This window comes from Silurus meridionalis, chromosome 25, assembly GCF_014805685.1.
Source record: "Silurus meridionalis isolate SWU-2019-XX chromosome 25, ASM1480568v1, whole genome shotgun sequence".
NCBI classification, from domain to species: Eukaryota; Metazoa; Chordata; class Actinopteri; order Siluriformes; family Siluridae; genus Silurus; species Silurus meridionalis.
In genome coordinates, this window is record NC_060908.1 from 12,254,843 (window position 1) to 12,281,350 (window position 26,508).

The following is a 26,508-nucleotide window of genomic DNA, read 5'->3' on the forward strand; positions in this document are numbered from 1 at the left end:
TAAGCTATTCCAGGTGTTATTATCAATTATTAAGCTATTCCAGCTGTTATCGGTTATTAAGCTATTCCAGCTGTTATTATCAATTATTAAGCTATTCCAGCTGTTATTATCAATTATTGCTATTCCAGCTGTTATCGGTTATAAAGCTATTCCAGCTGTTATCGGTTATTAAGCTATTCCAGCTGTTATTATCAATTATTAAGCTATTCCAGCTGTTATTATCAATTATTAAGCTATTCCAGCTGTTATCGGTTATAAAGCTATTCCAGCTGTTATCGGTTATTAAGCTATTTCAGCTGTTATCGGTTATTAAGCTATTCCAGCTGTTATCGGTTATTAAGCTATTCCAGCTGCTATTATTTGTTATTATGCTATTCCCGGTGTTATAACCGATTATTAAGCTATTTCACCATTTATTATCAGTAATTAAGCTGATTCATCTGCTATTACTGTTTCCTAAGCAATTCCAGCTGTTATTATTGTTTATTAAGCTATTCTAGCCACTATTAACCTTTATTAAGCTATTCCAGCTGTTATTACTATTCATTCAGCTATTCAATCTTTCTTTAACTGTTACTAAGCTATTCCAGCTGTTATAACTGGTTGTTATGCTTTTCTAACTGTTATCAGTTATTAAGCTATTCCAGCTGTTGTTACTGTTTATTAAGCTATTCCAGCTGCTATTACTTGTTATTAACTATTCCCGTTTTAAATACTATTTAGTGAGCTATTTCATCTGCTATTACTGGTTATTAAACTATTCCAGTAGTTATTAATGTTTATTATGCTATTCCAGTTGCTATTACTGGTTACTAAGCTATTCCAGAGGCTCATTCTGCTTAAAGAGGTTTTCCAGCTGTTATTACTCTTTATTAAATCATAGAATATTACTGTATATATTAATCTCTTTGAGTTTACGTAACAATTCGACGTGGTATGAGGAGGTGAGTGAATGATGATTAATGTTTATATTTTGCACTGTGCTAAACCGGTTTTTACAGGCTAGGATCAGGACAAAACTAATAAAAGAGCCTTCAGACATCAAACACACCTTCGGTTCATTTGGAAAAAAAGGAAAGTGTTTATTAATGTATGTCACTCTTTATATTCATTACAGGTGACTGGTATTCACTCGCATGTTTCAAACAAAGAACAAGAATAAGGGGAAAAGGAAGAGAGGAAGCAGAACATGCTCTGCCATAGCCTTAGGCCAAACTCGATCAGCATGCACAGACACACACACACACACACACACACACACTACACCCTAATTACAGCAGTGATTACTGCAAAACAATGAAACATGCTGGAGATAAACAAAAAGTAAACGCTAGCTCTTCACCCTTTGTAACTCAATACTCAGAAATTATATTTGTGACATAAAGTTTATTGAAAGTACCTGTAAGTATGGGAAAACAAATTTAGTGAACTTTTAGATTGAAAAAGTCTTGGCATGGGTATAAAATTCTATACGTATATATATTAAACATTTTATGCAATTGATACAATATACACTGTATGAAAAACTCTGGGAGTAATGTCATCTAATAGAGTCTCAAAATGCAAAAGGAAGTACTGTAAAAATAAAGTAAACCACCCTTTCCAACACCCTCATTGACTTATTTCTGTAGTCCACATTTTTTGTAGTGTTGCAGCCTGAAACTTAGATGGCTTTAATTGAGATTATAAATCATGTTGACTGAAAAACTGGTCAAGGTTGAAAGAAAGAAGAATGGAGCCAAACATAGAGCTGAACTGAAGAATACCTGTTCCTTTTCTTCAAAACAAAGAACATGAAAATATTTTAACTCCATTCCCGAGCTGATTAAGACCTGAAATCTCCAGCCAATTTGAGCACTTTCCCCAAAAAAATACAAATAAATAAATCAGCATCCAGATGTTTAAAGCTGGTGGAGATATGACCCATACATATATTAAACCCTTTTTTTTTTTTATTACTCTTTGTATATTTTGCACATTAAAATGTAGGCAAATGTAGGTTTTGTTCAAATAGTACAAAGGCTGGAATTGTTCTACATTAGCCTCAGGTCAATCAGAACACCCTACACTGCACAACACACACACACACACACATATATATATATATATATATATATATATATATATATATATATATATATATATATATATATATATATATATATATATACACAAAATGTATTATTATACATATTACCCAATAATACACATTATATAGTGTATTATAGGTGGAAGTACAGTAGTAGAATCATGTAAGTACTAATATAAGAACTGTTTGGAAATATGGATCAACAATCAATGATTATGTTACAATAACCAATATTTTACAAATTTTTTACTGTTACACACATTTTGTAGACCAAATTGTAAAAATTCAAAAAGGTTTATGAGGTAAAAGTTGAAATGTGTAAGTAAGGATGAATATTTATCACACTTTTTTCAGCATAATCGAATCAATTATGATTACTGCATAGCAGGAATATACAAAGCCGACGTGAAGGCAAAGACTCGTACTGAAAAAGTATACGAATGCGGTCGCCATGACAAAGAGAGTCATGGAAACGTGCATCCAGTCGCGCAGCAGCGGGACGGTCATGTAATTACAACGTTGTATGATCTTTCAGAATAAAACTGTAAAGAGCCAAACAGAAAAGAGAGCAACTTGTGAACTTGTGGTTTCTGAATGGCTGCCGCTTGCCTCTGTGGACGCAATGCCATCTTTTGGCAAGATGCCGAACTGCAGTGTTTGGAGGAACATAACCCCGAAGGACACACGATCTCCTTTTTCTCCTGGTTCCATTTAATTGTTATAAATTCATTTGAATCATACTGTTTTAAAATTAGGGTTATTTTGAAAAATATTGTCCTTGCCAAAGTTGAAATAATTGTGTGTTGAATGGCACTCATTACAGGTTTTTCCTATGAATTTATTTATGACTAATCAGTTGATTTGCTTTTTCAAGGCTGCATCTCAATCAGCTCTGTAGGTCAGTAGTCAGGGCACTGATCAGGGTGTTTAGAGGCCAAAATTCCTTCCAAATATGTGGAATAAAAAAAGTATAAGCTTTTGTAGAAGACTATTTATATCAATTACAGTCCAAATCCATTTATATGGTACAACATCATACAGTAACCTCCACAGACATCCCATGCATCTTTCAGCTCTACATCTGCAGCAGTTGATTGGTTTCCAATCTAAATACAACTCAACTTAGAATCAGGGCATCAAAATGAATCAGGCAGGTCCAGACAGAAGAAGGAGGCATGAGCTATGTAGCATATGTAGCTTGATAATTATCTTACTTTTCTTAGTTATCAAGGTCTAGTACCTGAAATTAGGTACACGATATACTGGTTCACAACCAGAGAAGTTAAAATATGTGTTTTTTTAGCAGTAACTGAGAACTAAAACTAATTAGCTCAGCATTTGTGTTCAATCCGTTTACTTGCCCTTCCTACATTTACACTAAGTCTTGTGGCACTTGTATTATTGTTGTTTGCTTTTGCAGCCCTGTAATTGTAATTAATTCACAAATGTACCAAAATGTTTGTTTGCTTGAGTTGTTGTTGTTTGGATAAATGATGACATTTAGAACAGAGAGAAATAATCGAAAAAGCTTTAACCCCTCAAACAAGGGTCTCCCAGAAGTGCCTCTTCTTCTTCTTTTGGCTTCTCCCTTATTCTTAAAGATCAGTACCAGCACACTCCTTCTCCATTCCTCAGGCATCTTCTCACCTTCCAAAATCTTGTTAAACAATCTTGTTAAAAACTCCACTGCATCTCTACTAAACATCTCCATGCTTCTACCGGTTTGTCATCTGGTCCAAACGAGTTTCCACTCTTCTAATCTTCTAAACTCTTTTAATCGCTGCTCTCACTTTCTCCTTACTAATCCTATCTACATCCTGCTTCACCAACTCCACATCATCCAAACCTCTCTCTCTCTCTGATTTTCCTCATTCATCAGCTGCTCAAAATACTCCCCCCATCTTCTCAACACACTCTCCTCACTAGTCAACACATTTCCATCTCCATCCTTTATTGCTCTAACTTGCAGCACATCCTTCCCAGCTCGGTTCCTCTGCCTGGCCAATCGGTACAAATCCTTTTCTCCTTCCTTAGTGTCCAACTTCTCATACAGCTCCTCATATGCCTTTTCCTTGGCTTTCGCCACATCCCTCTTTACCTGCTGCCGCATCTCCTTGTACTCCTGCCCACTTTTCTCATCACTCTGTCGATCCCAAATTCTGTTTTGACAACCTCTTTTCCTTATGCTCTCCTGCCTCTCCTCTTTGTCTTCCTTTCTATTTCCAGATGTCACACCAGGTACTTTTCCAGCTGTCTCCCTGATCACTTCTGCAATAGTTACCCAATCATCCAGCATCTCTTCACCACCACCGAGCCCCTGTCTGACCTCTTCCCTGAATCTCACACTACACTCTTCCTCCTTCAGTTTCCACCATCTTATTCTTCTTTCAGTCCTCACTCTCCTCCTCTTCTTATTCACCTCCAAAACCATCCTACAGACCACCATCTGATGCTGTCTAGCTACACTGTCCACTGCCAACACCTTACAGACTCCAATCTCCTTCAGGTTGCATCTCCTGCATAGCACATAGTCCACCTGTGTCCTTCCTCTGCTCCATCGTTTTCCATCCTTTTAGCAAAATCTGCAACCATCTGCCATTTCACATTCCTCCCCTTAAAACCATACCTACCATCACCTCCTCATCACCTCTGTTCCCTTCACCTACATGCCCATTAAAGTCTGTGCCAATCACCAATCTTTCATTTCTAGGTACACCTTCTACCACTTCATCTAACGCACTTCAGAATATTTCCTTCTCCTCCATCTCACAACCCACTTGTGGAGCATAAGCACTGATGACATTTATCATCACCCCTTCAACTTCCAGCTTCACGTTCATCACCCTATCAGAAACTCTCTTCACCTCCACTACACTCTTACTGTACTCTTCCTTCAGGATCACCCCTACACCATTTCTCTTTCTACAACATGATAGAGCAGTTTAAACCCACCTCCAATGTTCTTGGCCTTACTCCGTTTTCACTTGGTCTCCTGAACACACAACATATCTACCTTTCTCCTCTCCATCATATCAGCTACCTCTCTTCCTTTACCATTCATAGTACCAACATTTAAAGTACCAACCCGAACCTCCACTCTCCTACACTTCTCCTTTCCCTGTCGCCTCTGTAGATGTCTTCCTCCTCTCCTTCTCCTCCTTTGGCCAACAGTAGCCCAATTTTAACACAACCCTCCCCATTTATCCGGGCTTGGGACCGGCACTAAGAGTGCACTGGCTTGTGCCTCTCTAATGGCTAGAAGTGTCTATTCGCCACTGCAAATCACGAAGTCTCGAAATCTTTGCTTTTAGGCTTTTTGAACGCTGTCTTTACAACCACCAGAGGGACAAGAAGTCAGGAACTGGAGCCACTACTGATCTCTAAACAATCCCTGAACAAGCTAAGAGTAGATTGGGCAAAGCTCCATACAAGATGCACTATTTAATCATTAAGTAAAAAAGTTTACTGTGTCTGACGATCAAAAGGCAATAATTAAAAGCATTTAACTGAGTGAATAGTACGTAGTTTTCATGGCTGATGCAGAAAATGCTTTTGTATGAAGAACAGAGAATACTAATAAACTGGGGAAAATCACTAATTGGACACAAAATGTTGAATATTTAGTTACTAAAGGTTTCGTTTTAGGATTTACATTAAATTATCACAACAAAGTTTAAACGATTAAAGGATTAGTTGCCACTTAATTTGCACGGTTTCTATCTACTATATCTATTATTACATATTTTGAATATTTTTATTTTTATTTTTTTTATCTTAATCTTGTGTGGCGTTGTAGCAGAATACAGTATATGGACAAAAGTATTGGAACATCTGACTTTTCCAGCCTTATGTGGTTCTTCTCCCAAACTGTTACCACATAGTTGAAGACACATTGTGGTCACTTGTATTGGGTGCCTTTGGATGTGGTAGCATTAATCTTCCCTTCACTTCTACTAGGAGATCCAAACCTGTTCCAGCATCACAATACCTCTGTGCACAAAGCCAGCTCCATGAAGATACGGCGTACATGGGTTAAAGTAGAAGATCTTCAGTGGCTCACTAGAGCTCTGTCCTCAACTTCACTGAAAACCTTTGGGATGAATATAAATGCTGACTAAACCCCAGACCTCCTTACAGTACTCGATGTTACTAACACCCTTAGGACTGAATGCACAAATCTACAAAATCTAGTGAAACATCTGTCCAGAAGAGTGGAGATTATTTTATCAGCAAATGTAGAAAACTTTTTTTCCATATAATGTACGTATATACACACAAAACCACATTGAAGATGTTTACCCTAAACCTGCATTTTCATTCATGTCAGTGTATCTAGAGCTGAATATGTTATCAAATCGACAGAGAAAACACTTGTGGTCGTTTTTCCAGAAATGCTTTATCTGTAATTCGACAGCGATATTGATCTTTTCTGGAATTTTGCCAATAATAATAATAATCAGACGATATTTTGCAGAATTCAGAAATGTTAATAGGATACGGATTTATTGACAGAATATATTGAAGGACGGTATTTATTATTAAAAACTGAATCATTCAAGGTCTAATGTATTTATAATATGGCTGCAACTAACGATTATTTTGATAATAGATTCATTGTAAGTTTTTTCCTCCGGGTAATCGGATTATTATTATTATTTTATTGTAGATGCTTTGCGTATTATCAATATATAAAACCCTAATTTAGGGTATTTATGTATAGAAGTGTATGAAAAATAAAAAGCCACATCTTTAATTTAGACATTTGAAAGTTAATAGTGCTTTAAACCATAGTGCTCATAACTTCCAGGTACAGTTTACTTTGTTGCGTTTAATATAAAATGCTCCCATGCTTTGGGTGACTTGGGACGTAAACTTTTTCCTGCTGCCGGTTGTACCCTGTATTTTCGCAAGCGGCTGTGTATCTTAGCATCGTGCTAACCCTTAACATGAAAAGCCCATCTAATCCTTCGTTGCGAATTTCATTATCGATTTTATCAATTAGATATTGTAGCTAATATATTGCTAATTTAAAAGTTATATTTTGCCATCTGTTGCTTTTTTTGTCATATGGAAATTTCTTGCTAAATAATCAGTATTCAAAGTTTATTGTATTTTATTTGTGTTTATTTCAGAACCGCGTCTTTCGACTAACATCTGACCTTTCAAAACCAAACAACCGCCCTGCTTGTGATGACGATCCACGTCTAAGAACGAATTCTTGCATGGATTTTGAGGTCGCTGGCGTTTGAATATCTTCTCCTCTCACAGTGTCTTTTAGTTTCTTTCAGCTCATTTTAACTTCTATCAAACACCACAATCTGTCGCGCTCACCAGGCGCGTAAACCATGCAGTAGTACACAGCACGCAGTGAATTTACATATTGTTTAAAACAACAATTACGATATTAATGCACAAAATAAATAAAACAGTAAGTTGAGTTTGAAATTATATACTACACTGATAGATGAGTTCCCTCACTTGCACTCTCTATTTTTTATTTAAGACTTAGGAACATTATGATTCCAAACACTCTAAAGATTGGAGAATTTGCTCCAGGACACTACCAGCACTAGCAGAAAAGAGAGGGTGTATGTTTTTACACATTTTATATGCCGTCTTATCAGCCGAGGGAAAAAGATTTATTCCCAAACGTAACTGGTTTTTTTTTCTTTCAGTGTGTTCTAGGTGAGGATATAAGTGTGTGTGTGTGTGTGTGTGTGTGTGTGTGTGTGTGTGTGTGCAAATAATCAGAGCAATTAAATAGTGTATCACCTTACATGTTCCTTTTACTCTTCTGCTTTTGTCCTTCACATAACTCTCGAATCCATGCTGTCTTTTTATCGCTTTATTTTTAGACCTCCACAGCTTGAGAGGGTCAAGTGGTTTCGCCTTCATCACTACCACCACCCCGCTGTCTTACGTGACGATCCAAAAAACTTGGCCTCCTAACCTGCTGCAAGATCTGATATGAGTTCTCAAGAAATGAATTAATCATTTAAAAAACTGTGGCATCATGTGATTCAAATTGCATTCTCTACTTCTTAAAAGTTCACAGATTTATGTTTATTTTTGGCACATAGAGCTTAGCTTCCGATGGACCAATCAGCAATCACGAGCTTCCCATCATTTAAAACATTATCATAAATGGTTTAAAAAGCAGGATATTACTACTACTACTACTACTACTAATAATAATAATAATAATAACAATCATAATATTCATAATAATTAATCACATCTGGACAGAGAAAAAAAAGGAAGTCTAGCTTAGAAACTACCACGATTCTATAATTGCTACTTCATGTTTTGGCCACAAGAGGTCCTCATTATTTCCCCATGTTGCACCTATTGTTAGTCATATTACTTTCACCTGTGTCTCATTCCTTTGTGGGTTTTTAAGTCCTAATTCATTGCTTGTTTAGTTGTGCTTTAGTTGTGTACAAGGCCTGTCCCCTGTAATAAGCTATGCCGTTGTTCTTTAATTTGAAACCTTTTGTGATTTGTTCCTTTTTAATTGTGGATTTATATTTATTGAGTGAACTTCGTCAACAGTCTTGCACCTTAGAGGATTTTTCTTTCGCTTAATTCTTGCGCCTACATTTTTATTTTGGGTTTTTGTGCAAGCAGGTCCAAAAATTCTGTTTCCCGATGCTGGCCTGCATTTGAGTCCAATAAATCCAGGCTGTATTACATTGTTTTAGCTTGGGACATTTTCTGCAACAGCACTCCCAGATGTTTTTTATATCATGTGTTCACATGTAAACTACCACATTTCAGATTATTATTATTATTTTTTTTTTTGCATAAAAAAAAAATACGCTTTTGAAATTGAATTTAAAATGACTAATGATAAATCCATGTAAAAGTCTCTTGTCTAACAACCAAGACCAAGCAAAGCTGTAATGTGTTTAAAGCTTTATCACGTTTTACTTTTTAAATTGTGTCATGGGTTTAATCCTGTTGTGACAAGTTAGAGCAAAGCCATGGAACAAACCAGTGAAGTGAATTTTTAATCCTTAAAAATATATTCATTTTCATTCTATAGGCAGTAAAACCAAGTGTTTATTAAAGACAGAATGTGTGACTTTTCGACATTTATTCCATACATTCAGGATTAGGATTAGAGTGCAAAGGCAGGTACACAGACTGAAAAGATTGTCCTGTTTCAGACACACCCCATCCCCATCCTGAAAACCATTCCACTTCAGTAAATCCCTACCTGCTCCACCTGTCTATCAGGTTATACACACACACACACACACACACACACACACACACACTTTTATATTTGCAGTGATGTTTTATTCCAAATAATGAGTTTTATATTATCTAACTGAATGTTTATACTATACTGCGAAATTCTCTAATCTGATTGGTCAGAATGTGTGTAACTCCTATTGTAGATTGTCCACATGAACAATTTTTATTTTATTAAAAAAATAACTATAGTATCAAAGGTGGTAATATTTAATGTATTTATATTACAAATTAATATTGAAAATAATGATTTTGTTTAATAATATTTCGAGTCAAATTCAGATGTTTAAGCAACATTTAATATATAGTTTAGCAGTGAAAATGAACAAATCACTAAACAAGCTAAATAAACTAGCATTGGGTCTCAGATGACATACGCTATATTGCCAAAAGTGTGCGTACACCTGGTCATAAATATGCTATGTGCTTTTTAAGCATCGCATCTCACATTTAGTCCAAGTTTGCTCTTATAGTTTCCTCCAGTCTTCTGGGAAGATGTTCCTCTAGATTTTGGAGTGGGCTTGTGTAGATTTGTGCTTATCAGCCACAAGGGTGTTAGTAAAGTCAGGTACTGATGTAGATGAGATAAGAAAGCCTGTGGTCTCCTCATATAGGAGCTCTATAGCAGGAGATTTTCCAATCCAACCCATGCAAAGCATATCTTCATGGAGTTTGCTTTGTACACAGGGGGCATTGTCATGCTTGAACAGGTCAGGGTCTCCTAGTTCAAGTAAATGGAATATTTCATGTTACTGCATCCAAAAACACACTGTACAAATGTGTGTGAGCTTTGCGATAACAGTTTGGGAAAGAACCAAATATGTCTGGAAAGGTCCAAATTGTGTTTAAAAATGTGCTTTATACTTGTCACATGTACATAACAGCAGAGTGAAATTCTATCTTGGCATATCGGAGTGATGTTAGGAAGCTGGGGTCAGAGCACGGGGTCAGCCATGATACAGCACCCTTGGAGCGCAGAGTGTAAAGGGCCTTGTTCAAGGACCCAAAAGTGGGAGCTTAGTGATACTGGGGCTTAAACCACCGACCTTCTGATCAGTAACCCAAAGCTTTAACCACTGAGCTGCCATTTACCTTTAGTATTCTAAACAGATATTAGGTTCCCTGGTGGTCTAGTGTTTAGGATGCAGCGCTCTCACCGCCGCGGCCCGGGCTGACGCCATGACGCCAATCACGATGACAGAAAAATGTTTTAAGAGAAACTGATGCTGTCTGTTTAGCTAAATATTTGACAGTTTGTCCTGGAAATTGATTAAATTGAATATTTTGCCTTTAGTGGAAAAATAGTGGAAATATATTGTGTGAACAATGCAGGTCGTATACCAGAGATAAACCCGACCCCTCAGCTTTCTGCATCAGCGCGTATCACACCGCCCTGGCATGGATTACTTTTTATTTTTATTTTTTTTATTTTTTATAACAACACAACCCAAAAGATTGCTAATGCAAAGTATATTCCTTTGCTTTTCACAATTACAGTCAGACCCCGACCTACAACCACTCGACATTTCAAAGATACCAGTTTATGTCTGCGTCGGAACGCATCATAGAGTAGTCACTCTTCTTAACTTACGACCTGATGGACTTACGACCTGTTTTTTTTAGTCCCTATCTACGTCGTAAGTTGGGGTCTACTTGTACTTTATGCATATGTACTGTACTGTATGTTGCTGAAATAATACAATTCTGCTAGGACTTCTAATTAGAGTGCATACAAGAGGCAGCCCACTGTGTATAATCAGATTTACGTATTTACATATGTATACTGAATGCAAGTCTCTCCCACATGCATTGTGTTTTATTAGGCTGGAATTATATATGAAGTAGTTTATAATGCTATATAGATAGTGATGCAGAAATAAATGTAATTTTATGCATTGCATAAACATTGTGTGTGTGTGTGTGTGTGTGTGTGTGTGTGTGTGTGTGTGTGTGTGTGTGTGTGTGTGTGTGAGGTATTGTGGTGTACAAAGACATGCAAATATACCTTGTTTTATCTCTCAACGTTTTGTAGTGCATCAAACCTGCAGTGCATCATGTAGCATAGTAACCACCTAGGAAGCTAAACATTGTAGTGTGTGAGTGTGTGTGTGTCTGTGTGTGTGTGTGTGTGTGTGTGTGTGTGTGTGTGTGTGTGTGTGTGTGTGTGTGTGTGCATATGTAGGAGTTTTATTTTTTATCAAGTAAACATTATTAGGGCATGTAGTCTCTCACTCTGGCTAGTTGTTATATCATTTAGAGACACTATCCTCCAATCTATCTTTTTTCCATCTAACTACCTGTTTGTATGTCTTTCTGTCTATCTCTGTCTCTCGTTCATTGCAGATCCGTTCCTGCTAGAAAATGGGCTTAAACTGTATAACGTAACTTGAAATTTAGGAACATTCCTGATAGAGCAAATATACACCCACACACAATAACTTCTCATTCTCTGTCTATAAACACTCTCTTTTACTCAACACACTGCTCTAAAATTCATTATACTTCTTTTAAGATGGAACTGAATAAACTTGTACGTTTGCAGTGCAATCATCACAATTCTGAAGCTCATGGCCAGAAAAGTGTACAAAAGCATGAAAAGTATGATTACAAAGTTAGGAGTATTTCATTGATATTACATTTACAGATATGGATGTAAAGTAACACAGCTAAAGTATAACCAAGTTTCCTTCCTGCCCAGTTTACTGCAACTACAATACTTTCAATTATAGTCATTAAAATATTCCACAAATCTATTTTGAAGATTTATGAGGGGTTTTTGTTATTAACCAGGAGACACTGCATGTTATATAATAAATACATAAAAAGCACCTGTGGGTGCCGGTTAGCAGGTTAAAATTACTGGGGAAAAAAGAAATCTAGCAGAAAGCAAAAAATAAAAATACACATTTTTACAAAAAAGTGTACCGTCTTTTCCGGACTATAAGCAGCTAATTTTTTCCCACGTTTTGAACCCCGCGGCTTAAACAACGAAGCGGCTTATTTATGAATTTTTCCTGGCTTTTTCCCGGTTTCACAAACTTCAAGCCAAAAAAACTGAGCCCCATAACATTAGACCAATGAAATTTTAATTTTACAAGCTGGCAAGTATTTGAATAAGTATTTTAGAAATTACAGTTAGAGATGACATACATTTTTCCTTTGTTGTATTGAGAAATGCATAATTTTGCAGTGCTTCTTTTGAACTTGCCATGGGTAAGATTTAACTTTTAAAACTATTAGATTCAAACAATAAAGTATTAAAAACTAAAGTATTCAAACTGTGTTTCCCTGAAAATAGTGCTGTAATCATTTGGATTAATTTCCATTGTTGAGAAAATGATATTTTTTTGCATATATAATTGTGAAAATTATTGTAAAAAAAAAGCTCAAAGAAGATGTTTTGATAGAGAAATGAGATTTAACATTGATTGAGAACATGCTCTAATAGGAAATGTGCAAATTTGCTGAACTATTGTTTAAGATCTAAAAATATATTTCAGCATTGTGTTTCAGAATCAATTCTCCATTGTTAATTCATTAGCGTTATGGAATGGTATGTATCAATCACAAGCCTGGTGCTGTAATCGAATCCCGTGGCACATGAGGTAGCGCACACTGAATCAGCAGTGAATGAACAGCACCAACTTCCTCTTCCTCTTCAGAACCTCGAGTTCATTAATTGCCTGAGATGCGATAAGTCATCGGGTTGCAGACAAAAGTGGAATATTCGTCACATTTTGTTGAGACAAAATAAGAACCTGTCTCATGCTTGTGCTGTTTTTAAACAACAACAAAAAGACATGACCCTTTGGAACTCCTACGACACATGACCTCCTGACAATCCATGATGATAAACTGGTGAAATACTGTAGGAGGCGGTTCCATTCCTCAAATATCAGACAAATATCAAGTGCTGGATTGTGGGTTCACAAAGATTTTAGTGTTGCTTTTGGAAGATAGAAATACCCACATACACACACACACACACACACACACACACACACACACACACAGCCAAGAATTTACTGTAGATCACGTTAGATAACAGAGTCGAAAGCAATCCATATCTCTTTACTTTCTTAGTGCTTCCCCTAGCTAATTTCCTTTCCTCTTTCTTTTCTTTTTTACACAAAGTTACACGAACCATATCATGGCTTCTCTTTTCTGACAGCCTGCATTCTTGTTCTTTCTTCGTACTCACACAGCATGTAGCCATAAATTCCTGCACCGTAGTCCAAACAATTTCAGAAAGCTTTTACAACTGAGAATCACTTCACTGTAATTCACTTCAGGTCTCCTCTAGTAACAGCAATGTTTACAACCTGCAAAAAAAATATATATATATATATATATATATATATATATTAGGGATGCACCGAAATGAAAATTCTTGGCTGAAACCGAAAACCGAAAAAGAGGAAAGCAAGGCCGGAAAACTGAAAACTGAAACACCGAAAGAAATTATGCCAATTATTATTACCATTGCATTTATGGCTATGACTGTGTACTAAACTTACTAAAATCAAGGCATTTCAACTGCATAAATTAATATTAAAGTTTCAAAGAATAAATCAATTACAAATTATGAAAATATTTATTTATAGCACATTGCAACAATGCACAGGATAAAATAAAATAAAATTCTAACAATGTTTGTCGTGAAACTAATTGCTGAAATATCTGCAGTTATATGCTTATGAACGTAAGTTGCAACAACATTAAACAGCTCAGCTAAACACACCTCTGAAAAATGTGGTCTGCTCGGTATGGCATAACGGGGCTCAATGTGCTCGATCAGCCTTCTTCTACGACAGAGAATGGCTGATCATCTAAGGTAATGAATACCATAATCTTTTGTGTAATGACCTTTGCCATGACACTATCACTGGGAAACTTCCTTGCCTTTTTAAAAACGTCTGCCACAGACGGAGTGCGCGTGATCGGAGGGGTTTTGCTTCTTTGACTAACCCATAACGCTGTTGCCAAAAAAAATAAAAAAGCACGAGTTTTGGAAACCTGTCTGTGCGTATATGATTTCTGTTGCAACTGGAGTTAGCGAGCTCTCCCTTCACCCAGACACGTTACAACGTTACAACGGCTTGTATCTAAACAGTGGCCTAACAAGAAAGTCATTGTTCACTGTCTTCCTCCTTCCTTTCACAACTCAGAACACAGGTGAGGTGTGTTTTTTTCGTTTCCGTTCGGAAATTTCATTGGTCTAATGTTATGGGGTTAAATTTTTTGGCTTGAAGTTTGTGAAACCGGGAAAAACCCAGGAAAAATTCATAAATTAGCCGCTTCATTGTTTAAGCCGCGGGGTTCAAAACGTGGGAAAAAAGTAGCGGCTTATAGTCCGAAAAATACGGTAAATATATATATTGGGGCTGTCAATAAATTGAAATATTTAATCATGATTAATCACATGATTGTCATGAGTTACCTCACGATTAATCACAACTTTATCACACATTTTTATCTGTTCTAAGTGTACATTCAAGTTTTTAATACTCTAATTAACATGGACAAATATGGATGCTCTATATGACTGTATGTTTATTATTAGTGGAACCAAACTCAACAAAGAGCATGAAGACAAAATATTCTTGGAAATGTGTTTGCAAACTAAACTTATACTATGTTTCCACACGGACGGTTTTAATTGCCCGATGTGTGCATCATGGTGTATTTTGGTGCTTGATTTGAGACGTAGCGCATCAGTAAAACAAATGTTAATTGATTAAAAATTCTTTTTCACGACGTCGTGAATAAATGTGTGTTGCGTTAAGGGTTTGAATTCCGGCTCTTTTATATTTATTTATAATTGTTTAATAAAAATGGTCAAACAGAAATGCACACTTCATTAACCGCACGTTAATAAAATTAGTGCTGTTAAAATCAATTTGCGTAAAGCGTTATTAATTTCATATAGTGTAGCTAAGCCACTCTCAGAGCTGTGTCTAAAAACCTGGAAACAATAATAACAAAAGTAATACACAAACGAGTCGCTAAATATTTTATTACAGCACTGTGTTCCCTTGTGGTTTATTCCCTATTCCTGTAAATATGCGTGTGTGTGTGTGTGTGTGTGTGTGTGTGTGTGTGTGTGTGTGTGTGTGTGTGTGTGTGCCGGTGTGTATTCGCTAGTTCATTTGCATATCTCTAAAGCACAATTCCGTTTCATGTCTTTTGTTTTCATCAGAGAGGCAGGATTGCTAAACTTAAGCATGTGTGGGTTTGTGTGCATCTCACGAATCACATAAAACAAAAAAGCAGTAGGCTATAAGTTCTTGATTGTCTAATGTATGTGTGCATTTTGACATTTGATAAAGTTTTTCTACATTCCCTGATGAAAGGGTGCCTGATTTACCATCAGTAACTAGAATCAGTGTCATAAATTGAAGTTTACTCTACAGCTGCATCTTAAGTGAAGGATTTGAAGCTGTATTCATAAAATCTGCTGAATATTTAGATGTAATAATTAAAGATTGTAGGTATTTCCACTATCTCAACTTGCTTCCCATGAGTTTCTACACTAGTTTTCCCTTGGCTGGTAGTGCGAGCTCTGCTCCAAACCGCTTATGACATTTCACAGATGTTCAATTGGCTTGATATCTGCACAGGCCGGTGCATTAAATCGAATTGATAGTCATGTTTGCGGAACCATCTTGGACACAGTCGGCCCTTATTGGATTGTACATTTGCCTTGCTGCAATATCCGGCATCCGTCCATTAACAGACGGATATGCAGCTGCTGAAGAGATTTCTTCAAATAATAATCTTTCTTATAAAGTATGGAAAAATCATAAGAACTTTTTTTTTCATTCTCTCGCTGGAACCACAGTTAGCTGTTTAACAGTCACATTTTGGTAACATAAAATCATTCTTAGGTACCTGTTATAAATGAATTTAAATATTTCAGTTTGTTCAGTTCCCTAAGTTGTTCAAACGTCAATATATATAAAACAGTTTATACAATATATACTATATATATATATATATATATATATATATATATATATATATATATATATATATATATATATATATATATATATATATATATACACAGTGCAACCTCGATACTTGCGGGGGTTACGTTCTATGACCCCTCGCAAAGTAACAAAAAATCGTGAGGTTTTGACTCTCCTTTTGATGGATCCTTTTTCAAGGGGAATTGTACATGTACTGTTCTGTAAACTCAACACGATATTGTGAATTACCTTTCATAAATGTTTTATTTACTACTTTAAATGAATAATACAACAATAAAATAATTTTGCTAACATTTTTATGTAATTTATTAGTACAAAGTCTGTTTTGAAATGTTACTCCAAACTTTCAAACCACTCGCGACTTCTCGCAAACTATTAGATTTTTCACGAGTTACTTTCAGTCCGTTCCAAATGAAAAATCGTGAACTGTCGAGGTTGCGAGTGTAAAGGTCGCAAGTATCGAGGTTCCACTATATATATATTGTACTTTCTTGTATGAAAGTTTGCATGTAATGTTATTGGATTTTTTTGTAATTTACTTATGTTTGTACTCTGTAAACTACTACTATACTATTGCAAAAAAGTATGATAATAATTAGTAAACTATAAAAATAAATCAGTAATAACATTAATATTGTTACTACAGAAAAGTCATTTACTACTCAGCAGGTCATTTAAAGTTGATGGGTCAGCATTTACTAGCATGTATGTATATATATATATATATATATATATATATATATATATATATATATATATATATATATATATATATATATATACACACAGGATAAACATTAACTGGATGAACTTTAACAGCTGCACTAGAGCTTTTACAGTAGACGTCTGGCTGTCAAGTGTAACGCTCAGATGACTTGACAGCACAGATGGGAAAGCACACTGATGCCCCGTCACATTAAGCCTGCATGCTTTTAAAAAAAACCACACAGCTGTGCCCCATGTTTTTCTCCACCTCCAACACTACTCACTGCTTTTTCCCTGAAAAGAAAAAAACAGGAACAAAATGCAATGCAATGAGTTCCACCATGAAAACACTGTCCATGACTGACTCACAGGCTCGTGTTGGGAGCTGGAGGTTTGAACTATGCATGAATATTAGCCTCTGTTTCCTGTTTTCAAGAGCTATGAAGTCATTGACTGTGTGTATGCCTCTGTGTGTGTGTCATTATGTCTCCACACGTGCATTGTGCAAACTGGTGGGAATGGCACACACATTATGACTCATTATAACAGTAGGGAAATTGCTTTGTGTCACAATCACAACTGAAAATAATTCTTTAAATAAGTTCACTTTGTCGGATGCCAACGGCTCTCTCTCTCTCTCTCTCTCTCTCTCTCTCAATCTTTTTTTTATACCAAATTAAGATTCGGGCGACTTCGCGCCCTACTTGGAACACAAGATCCATTTTTCAAGGTGTTTTTCAAGTCCAAGAGGCTGAAGTGTGAAGCTATGTCCTTGTGAACAAACTATAAATACAACGACCTATATGATTTTATTTACATACCAAAAACATTCTGTAAACTGCGTAGTTTTTCCTAATTTTAATACAATTACAGGTGAATTATTTGTATTAGTTTGTGATACCGAGATTTTAAGTGAATCCCTTTTATATTTTATCCGCAAATGTGACATTGTAATGATAACAAAATGAAAATAATAAAATCATACTTGGATATAGATAACTATCCAGAACCAGTTGCAGTTGGAAAGAGAAGAAATTACAAACTATAATATATAATAATATATAATATATTCCACCTTACTTCTGGTAAGATGTTCAGCTAGATTTTGGAATATGCTTGTGGAGATTTGTGCTCATTCAGCCACAAGGCCATTAGTAAAGAGAGACAATAATGTAGGGTCAGAAGGCCTGGGTGTTCGATTGGAGTGAGATCAAGGTTCTACAATCACATTTTTCAGCATTTGTCAGACTCCCTTATTCAGAGCAAATTACAACTGAGCAGTTGAGGGTTAAGGGCCTTGCTCAAGGGGCCAGCAGTGCCAGCTTGGTGGTGATTGTGACCTTCTGATCCAGAGTCCAATGCCTTAACCACTGAGCTACCACCTCCCCAGCAGAGCACGCAAGACCAGCTTATGGAGCTGGGTTTGTGCACAGGGGCATCGTCATGCTGGAACAGGTTTGGGTCTCCCAGTTCAAGTGAAGGGATTATTTAACCCTACCTCATCTGAAGGCTTCCTATACAATTGTGTGCATTCAACTTTGTGATAGCAGTTTGGGAAAGAACCTCAAAGGGCTGGAAACTACAGGTAGGTGTCCTAGTATATTTACAGTTTTTATAATTTAAGTGATCAATCTGAAGCATTAAATTTAATTATAATTTAAAAATGATAAATAAATACACAACAAATATATAGATATTATCATTCGAAAATTGATTCTATTATAAGAGAAATCAACACCATGTAGTTTTTGGAAAAGAATCATCTTTTGAGGTTGGAAAAGCTACACATCCTGGCCTTGGCTACTGTTCTATAGAATCATTCCCTGTCAAACAGGAGGAAAGTGAATCCAAGTATTACTTCTTAAGTCTCAATTATTGCAGTTTGCCCCCTTTTTTTTGCCCTCTCATGAACCACAAGGCTACAAACAGAGCACAGCATGTGATTAATGACTACAGTAGGGATGCTGGTGATTCAGATCTCTTAACGGTTAGACCTCCACAATGCGCCTGTGTGAGTCTCTGGTGATTAATGGACTCTTTTTTATCAGCGCAGCGAGAGGACAAAATGACCAACAGATCCGTCATAATGAGCAGAAAACAATCCACATCCTGTGATAATAATACACATGCGTATGCACACACATGCAGCTATACACAGCTACACAGCAGGGAAGTATATTTACATTAATATTTCATTTTGGTTTGCTGGATTGGTTTGGAATTTAGTTAGAGGTTTAATTATTCTTCTAGTTATCTTAATCTTAATATATACAGCAAATGATTATCTTTAGCTCCATGCAAGCTAAAGATACAAGTTTTAAGGCTATTTGTGAGTATATCATCTGGATCTGAGGTGCTCAGATGTATGTTTAGAGTGCAGACTTATTTATGACAAAGACTGACAACTATATTTATAAGTGTGTAGTTAAAGATGGTTTAGTTTTCCAATCTTGCAGTCTAATTTTTTTTCAATCTGTTCCCCGTTTTACTTTAGATTTCTGTTCTCGGCTCATGGTGTAGCCCATTTGCCTCACACTATGATATAGTGTGCAATTGAAAATGCTTTTCTGCACATCATGAATTTAAAAAGTGGTTATTTAAGGTACTATAATAATATAAACCTCCCATGGGGAGGTGGTAGCTTTGTTTGCTAATGACAGCAGAGTTGGAGGCCTTGAGGCATAACTGTACTGATATACTAACAGACAGACAGAGATAGACAGACAGACCAACAGATAGATAGGGCTATAAATAACCACTCTACAACCATTGTAAGAGTAGAACTTTAAGCAGGTACAGTAAAACCCTATTGTACGAGCAACTAATAGTGTGAGCAAACAAGATACGAGCGACCCTGCTAGCAAAATATTACCCAATTTTGCGAGCAAATTTCGAAGGCACGAGCAAACCCACGCTGCCGGTTCCCCGCTCTCGGCCAAGGGTAGCATCAGTCGTTTAGTTCACCTCGTGGCCCTTGGTCGCTCTCGTTGTTTAGTGCAGCAAAAACTTTACTTTTTAGTGTTACGTTTTTATTTCACTAGAAATCTTGAAAAATGTCTCCCAAGAAAATCAGCGATGGTGCTATGAAAACGAAAGTAAATAGAATTACAATTGAAACCGAAAGAAGGTTACGAGCGTGTTGTGCGTCTCACACTCGCAATCAACCACTACCACATGGGTAAGTGTTCAATTATGTTTACATTATGGTAATTTGCTGTGTATTTGTTTGTTAAAATAGGCTACAAATACTTTTAAATGTATGGGGAATATTAGTTCGAACGTACGAGCAAATGGACCTACGAGCAATTTTTACGAACGAATTCTGCTCGTCCTGCAGGGTTTTTACTGTAGTTGAAAATTATCATCTGTATAAGTTGTACTATATAAGATATAAGACTATATAAGATATAAAAGTATGAGATAGTTAAGAGAATCAAATCGTTTTCTTTCTGCTGCTTGGCACATGTACCATGTAACCACTGAGTAATGTACTTCAGTCATGTGTTCAACTCCCAGCACCACCAAGCTGCCACTGCTGGACCCTTGAGCAAAGTCCTTAAAACTCAATTGTATTGTTTAACTGCTCAGTTGTATAAATAAAGAAATGTTATTTTGGATCTTCCAAATGTCTCAAATAGCTCTCATGCTGCTAGGATTTTCCTTGTTTGATTATCTTATTTGAAAATTAAATTTTCAATTACATTCTATTTGTAGACCACTTTTAATAGTAAAAATCTCTGAGATACTATGAGGAAAGAATCATTGAGAGGAACCAGACTCAGAATGGAACCTATCCTCTTTTGGGGTGGCACCTATATGTCCATTCATTATAGTTCCACCATCATTGAGTAGTGCTGTTTAATGAACTGTTTACAGATGGGCACTTAAATACAGAAAATTTCACGCCAACTGTAGTCCTATGCCGTTGTAGCAGACTGATTATATTAATTCCAGTCCAAATTTGATGTGTCAGCATGTCTGAATCTTCTACAGTGAGCCTTTATGTCCATTCTAGCTATACATGTAACACTGGTTCTTTGTTTTGTACTTTTTCTGAGATGGTCTTAACGACTCCACTGCATAAACATAAATTATGGAACTAAGAACTAAGAATATCCATTGCATACTTTAGGAATAAGGTACTCTGGAGATTCTGAAAAAAAGTCCCTAAACCATATGTGTACAAAACCAGAGCAACTCCAAAGACCTGACTACAGAAAACATGCACTTGTTAGGAAAGGTTTTCCCTGCAGGTAAGGGAAAAAGCGGGTGTTGGAGGAAAAAAGAGTGAAGGCATTTAACATTCCACAGTCGCAGTCTGTTTCAAGGTAATACAAAAGAATTTACAGCAGGAACGACACAGACACACAGAACTCTACATGAGGCAGTCTAAATCTCTTTCTCTGATATACGATGGAGATTGCACTGAGTAACACTACATCTGAAATGGACCCAACATCTTTTAGCATTTCTAGTTCTAGTTGCTATAGTAACAATGAAGCATGGAGACACAAGGAAAAATAACTAGACTCTGTATATTGTACTTTTAACAAGGATTCAGTTATTTGGGGTAAAGCATGTTAAGTATTTAAACTTTTTTGAGTCATAAAAATTATTTTTCCGTAATAGTAGAAAAATCTGGTAAATTTGAAGGTGGGAAAAAAACAAAACAAATGAATGACTTTTGATTTTGCACTGCATTATTACTCTGATTGAATAAAAAAAAACTAATAAAACATTCCACTCAAGTTTAAAGTCAAACGTATTATGAAATGAATGTAATATGATATAATAGCTGTTATGGGAATATAATCAACGCTGTGGTGGTTTGACGCATCCCACTGCACCGGAGTTACTTATCCCACACTCAAAGTGATTCTTTTACTATGGCTGTATATCCTAATTAGTATATTAAAATATGACGTTATATGTTTTCATTCATTTATTCAACAGATGCATTTACACGGTGTGGAACATCTAGAGAACAACATACATTATCATACAGCTGTTCTAATCAGTTTCAACTTTGCTTTATAGTAAATAAATTAAAAAATGCTGGAAACTTCTTTTCTAACTTTTCTTCGAAGCAAACAAAGTCACAGCACGATCATTACAACTTGCTGACACTGGAAAATCTTGAGAAAAACGGTGAATAATTATCTCCTCACAGAACACATCATCTCTGTTTATGTGGCGCATCCATTATACTCTAAGTTGTTATTATAAAAACAGGAACGTATTGGAGCGAGCATACATACTGAAGTATACCTGTGATATGAATTGCTGTGAAAGTTCAATTATAGAACTATAAACATCATCCGACCAATGAGAATCGAGTTTTTAATAATGCTGTGGTATAAAATATTTATACCACAGCATCTAAATATAGCATGTGTGTGGGTGAGCCCTGGCGTTAGTGCTGGAAAGGTAAAAACTAAAGTAAATAAAAAAAAGCTCTGGTTGGTGAACTATTGCCTGTCCAGTGAGATATGTTACAGTGGTGGCGAAACCATGCTGGAAGAGAGGTATGACGCCAGGAAGACTTTGCCACGGAGAGAGCCAGCAAGCAGTGAGACGAGCGGAAGGGTCTCTGAACGATGACTGAGTGCGAGCGGGCGCCGGAGAAAGACGTGCTGGCCGGCAAGTGCACTCAGACGGACGCCAGGAAAAGGCGTGCTGGGCCGCTAAAGAGAGAAAGCGAGTGAGACGGGCAGATGCCAGAGGAAGGCGAGACGATCCGCAAGTGGCCGCCGGCGGACGTCAGGATGGAAAGGTGTCCCGCACCGCGAGTGTGTGGGTGAGCCCCGGGATGAGTACAAGAAAGGTAAGTACCAGGGTAAAAACAAAAGTAAATAAAGAAAGCTTTGCTTGGTGAACTATAGCTTGTCTCTCTTTTTTCCAGCATGGAACCAGTGAGATATGTTACAGTGGTGCCGAAACCCTGTGCTGGAAGAGAGGTATGACACCAGGGAGACTTTGTCTTGGAGGAAACAGGACCAGACCAAGGAGGAGTGCTGCAGCCGGCGATGTACCCAGGGACAGGCAGCTTCTCATAACGAGCGGTAAGTAACACCTGCAGCTGATAAAACTGAGCAGTCGGCTCTGTTTTAGTTTGGCGACACCAATAAAGAGGAGAGAGACACCAAGCAGAGAAGAGCAGAATGGTCACTGAATTGTGGGTGCCAGGGAACGGCGTGCTGGTCTGCATGGAAATTTAGGCGGGCGCTAAAGAGTCAATCCATGAGTCAATCCACGTGTCAATCCATGAGTGAGACAAGGCAAACGTGAGGGAAAGGTGGCCTGATCTGCAAGTGGGCGCCGGCGGACGCCAAGTAGAAAGGCGTACCGAACTTCAGGACTGTGGGTGAGCCCCAGCGTGAGTACTGTACAGAAAAGCACTTAGGTAAAAATTAAAGTAAAGAAAGAAAGAAAGAAAAAAAGAAAGAAAGAAAGAAAGAAAGAAAGAAAGAAAGAAAGAAAGAAAGAAAGAAAGAAAGAAAGATATATATACGTCATGCCTTTTTTCACTATAGTTTATAGACAGTACTGTGCACAAAGTATAAAACGGAAATAACTCGTCGGAAGCAGAAATCAATTTGAAGAAATATGTAAAAAATATTATGATAAAAATATAAAATATACTCGATATAAAATAAATAGACTATAAAAACAGTCAATATATGACATGGCCACTCTTGTTAAATGGAATATTTGTTGCTACTAGAAACCATATGAAACCATATGAAGGGGTTATTTCTTGAAAGTCTTTCACTTGTTTACAACAGATTTTTAAGCAAGTTTTCTCTGTAAATTTAAACTTGAACTGCCTTAACCATCTTTTAATGCAAATTTGTAACTTCACAATTATACACACTGCAACTATTAATTTTTAGCATGTTATTAGTTAAAATTCAGCCATCATGAACCAAATTAATCAATATTTTAATTATAAGAATATCAAAGCTATCTGTCCTGTTGTCAGTTCACTTGGCTTTGTTTTTAGAACATAATTAGAATTAGCAAAATAATCAAAATAAAGACTTTATCAAGCTTCAAATCAGTAAAAAAATGTCTTGAAATAAACTTCTGGACTTGAATATTTAATTAAGATCAAGACTCTTGAAAATACTATAGTATACTGTGAAACATCCAATGCACTATATATTATATTAAAAACAAAGCAGAAATATAGGAAAATCATTTAGAAAACAATTGTTTTTGTTTTTAACCAAAATGTCATAACAAGCTAACACACAGAGACACTAGACACAAAGACACCCACCACCCTCACACACACACACACACACACACACACACACACACACACACACAAACAAAACTGCTATCCTGATGTAACCTCAATGTCAAGATCAAGCCTCACCTCCTTTAGCTGCTCTACTTACTCATGAGTGAGTAGAGAAACAAACCTCGACAACAAACCTCGACTCTTGAGATTTGGTGATTCTAGAGTTCGGTGCGTGACCCCCGCACTTTCCTGGTGTTCCCTTGCATCCCCAAACCCACTTCCTTCCTGCCAGCTGCTGGCTCGCTCTCTCACCATCTCCACCCAATGCTATTAATAGAGCAACAATGAACTTCGAGGGCCGAGTGTGAGATCTCTCAACTCCAACGCCACAGAATGCTAAGATTATCACAGGACAATGCTGGAGGTTGGAGGAGGAAGAGGACAGAGAATGATGCAGCACTGTGACAGGGATTTGGGGCAGCACAGAAGCAGGACGAACCTATTTTAAACTTAGACTATGTGTATACTTTATATGTGTGTGTGTGTGTGTGTGTGTATACATATACTACATTTAAACTATATAAATTTGTTACACTTAAATCTTTTACATCAGCGTCTATCTATCTATCTATCTATCTATCTATCTATCTATCTATCTATCTATCTATCATCTATCTATCTATCTATCTATCCATCTATCTATCGTTCATATAGTACACAATTTCCATTACACTGATCTGTTCAGTATCACAGTGTTAAAAAATCATTTAAATGTGCTGCACAATTACACAACCTTATACACTCGCTCACTGTTGTTCATGTGCCAGGCATGTGTGTGTGTGTGTGTGTGTGTGTGTGTCTCCAGATTCTGGCACCTGAAGTTTCTCTGTTCTGCAAACAAGTCTTCACACAACATCTAATTAAAAAAATCACCTTAAACACTCACTAAACTGAGTGCACACACACACACACACACACACACACACACACCTAGTGAAAGAGGAAAAGGGGAGAAACTTTCTCTTACCTCCTACTTGTACCAGCTCCCTCAGAAGTTTCCAAAAAGATTAACAGAGGAGAAAATTCCCAAATCAGCACATGTTCAGCCTCAGCCAAAAGCAACACACAGTATGGCAAAGTTCTTTCTATCTCTATCTCTCTCTGTCTGTTGTGTGTGTCCTTCACACTCACACACTTTCCATGTCTGGATCACAAGCATAAAAAGCAAGTCCCGGTGCGGAACAGTGTGTGTGTGTGTGTGTGTGTGTGTGAAAAGTGAGAGAGAGAGGAAGAAGTAGAAGAGAGAACAGGCTGCAAGCAGAGTTCAGATCCTCCCATTTTCCAGATCTAAGCCATGCAAATGAGCACTGAGGGAGAAAAGGTTTGTTTGTGTGTGTGTGTGTGTGTGAGAGAAAGTGTGAGAGAGAGAGAGGGAGAGAGAGAGAGAGAGAGAGAGAGAGAGAGAGAGAGAGAGAGAGAGAGAGAGAGGATTTGTGTGTGTGTGTGTGTGTGTGTGTGTGTGTGTGTGTGTGTGTGTGTGTGTGTGAGTGTGATAGTGTAAAAGCACATTGTGGAGCTGAAACTTTACTTAATTTCCAGCTAATTTAACACTTTTTTTTTACTAAGATTTAAGAACCTGTGAATGAAAAAGTGAACATACTTTCTCAAAAAAGCATGTATACATGTGTGTGTGTGTGTGTGTGTGTGTGTGTGTGTGTGTGTGTGTACTTTTCAAGATATCTTCTGAGTAAGTGTAAGTAGCCTTTTGTCTCCAGACACACACACACACACACACACACACACACACACACACACAACACACACACTTCTGCACATTATAGGGAATGCCGTTGTTCTTCAACACCCAGAGGGCAGAGGGAGAGGAGGCGGAACTACGAACCACGAGAGTGGAATTCCAGACACGGGCCCAGCCAATCAGAATGCAGGCTGGGCCTGAGCAGGGAAAGACACCGGGCTCAAATTCTGCAGCCGTACAGGCCAAGAAAACCCAGAAACACACACAACTCAGCAGGAACGCAAAAACATGCTACTAACTACAGTAAACTATACACACACTCAGACCCACATTTTATTTTAAAATAAAAATAAACCATAAATAAATCCTTATGAGGGACAGCAAAATGTCACAGAACTGTCACATATAATAAGATATGCACACACACACACACACACACACACACACAGACACACACTTGGAC

At 37.0% G+C, this 26,508-nt stretch overlaps 1 protein-coding gene across 4 annotated transcripts in view; it reads right to left on the reverse strand.

Moving 5' to 3' along the window:
• Positions 1–26,508, reverse strand: part of dab2ipb (DAB2 interacting protein b) — a 160,770-nt gene that overhangs the window by 101,310 nt on the left and 32,952 nt on the right. Inside the window, exon 1 of one of the 4 annotated variants that reach the window (XM_046838905.1) lies at positions 25,317–25,640. The exons of the other annotated variants lie outside the window; for them this stretch is intronic. The gene's annotated coding sequence lies outside the window, so the exon portion shown is untranslated. Of the gene's footprint in view, positions 1–25,316; positions 25,641–26,508 lie in introns of those variants that run through there. 4 annotated transcript variants of the gene reach the window in all.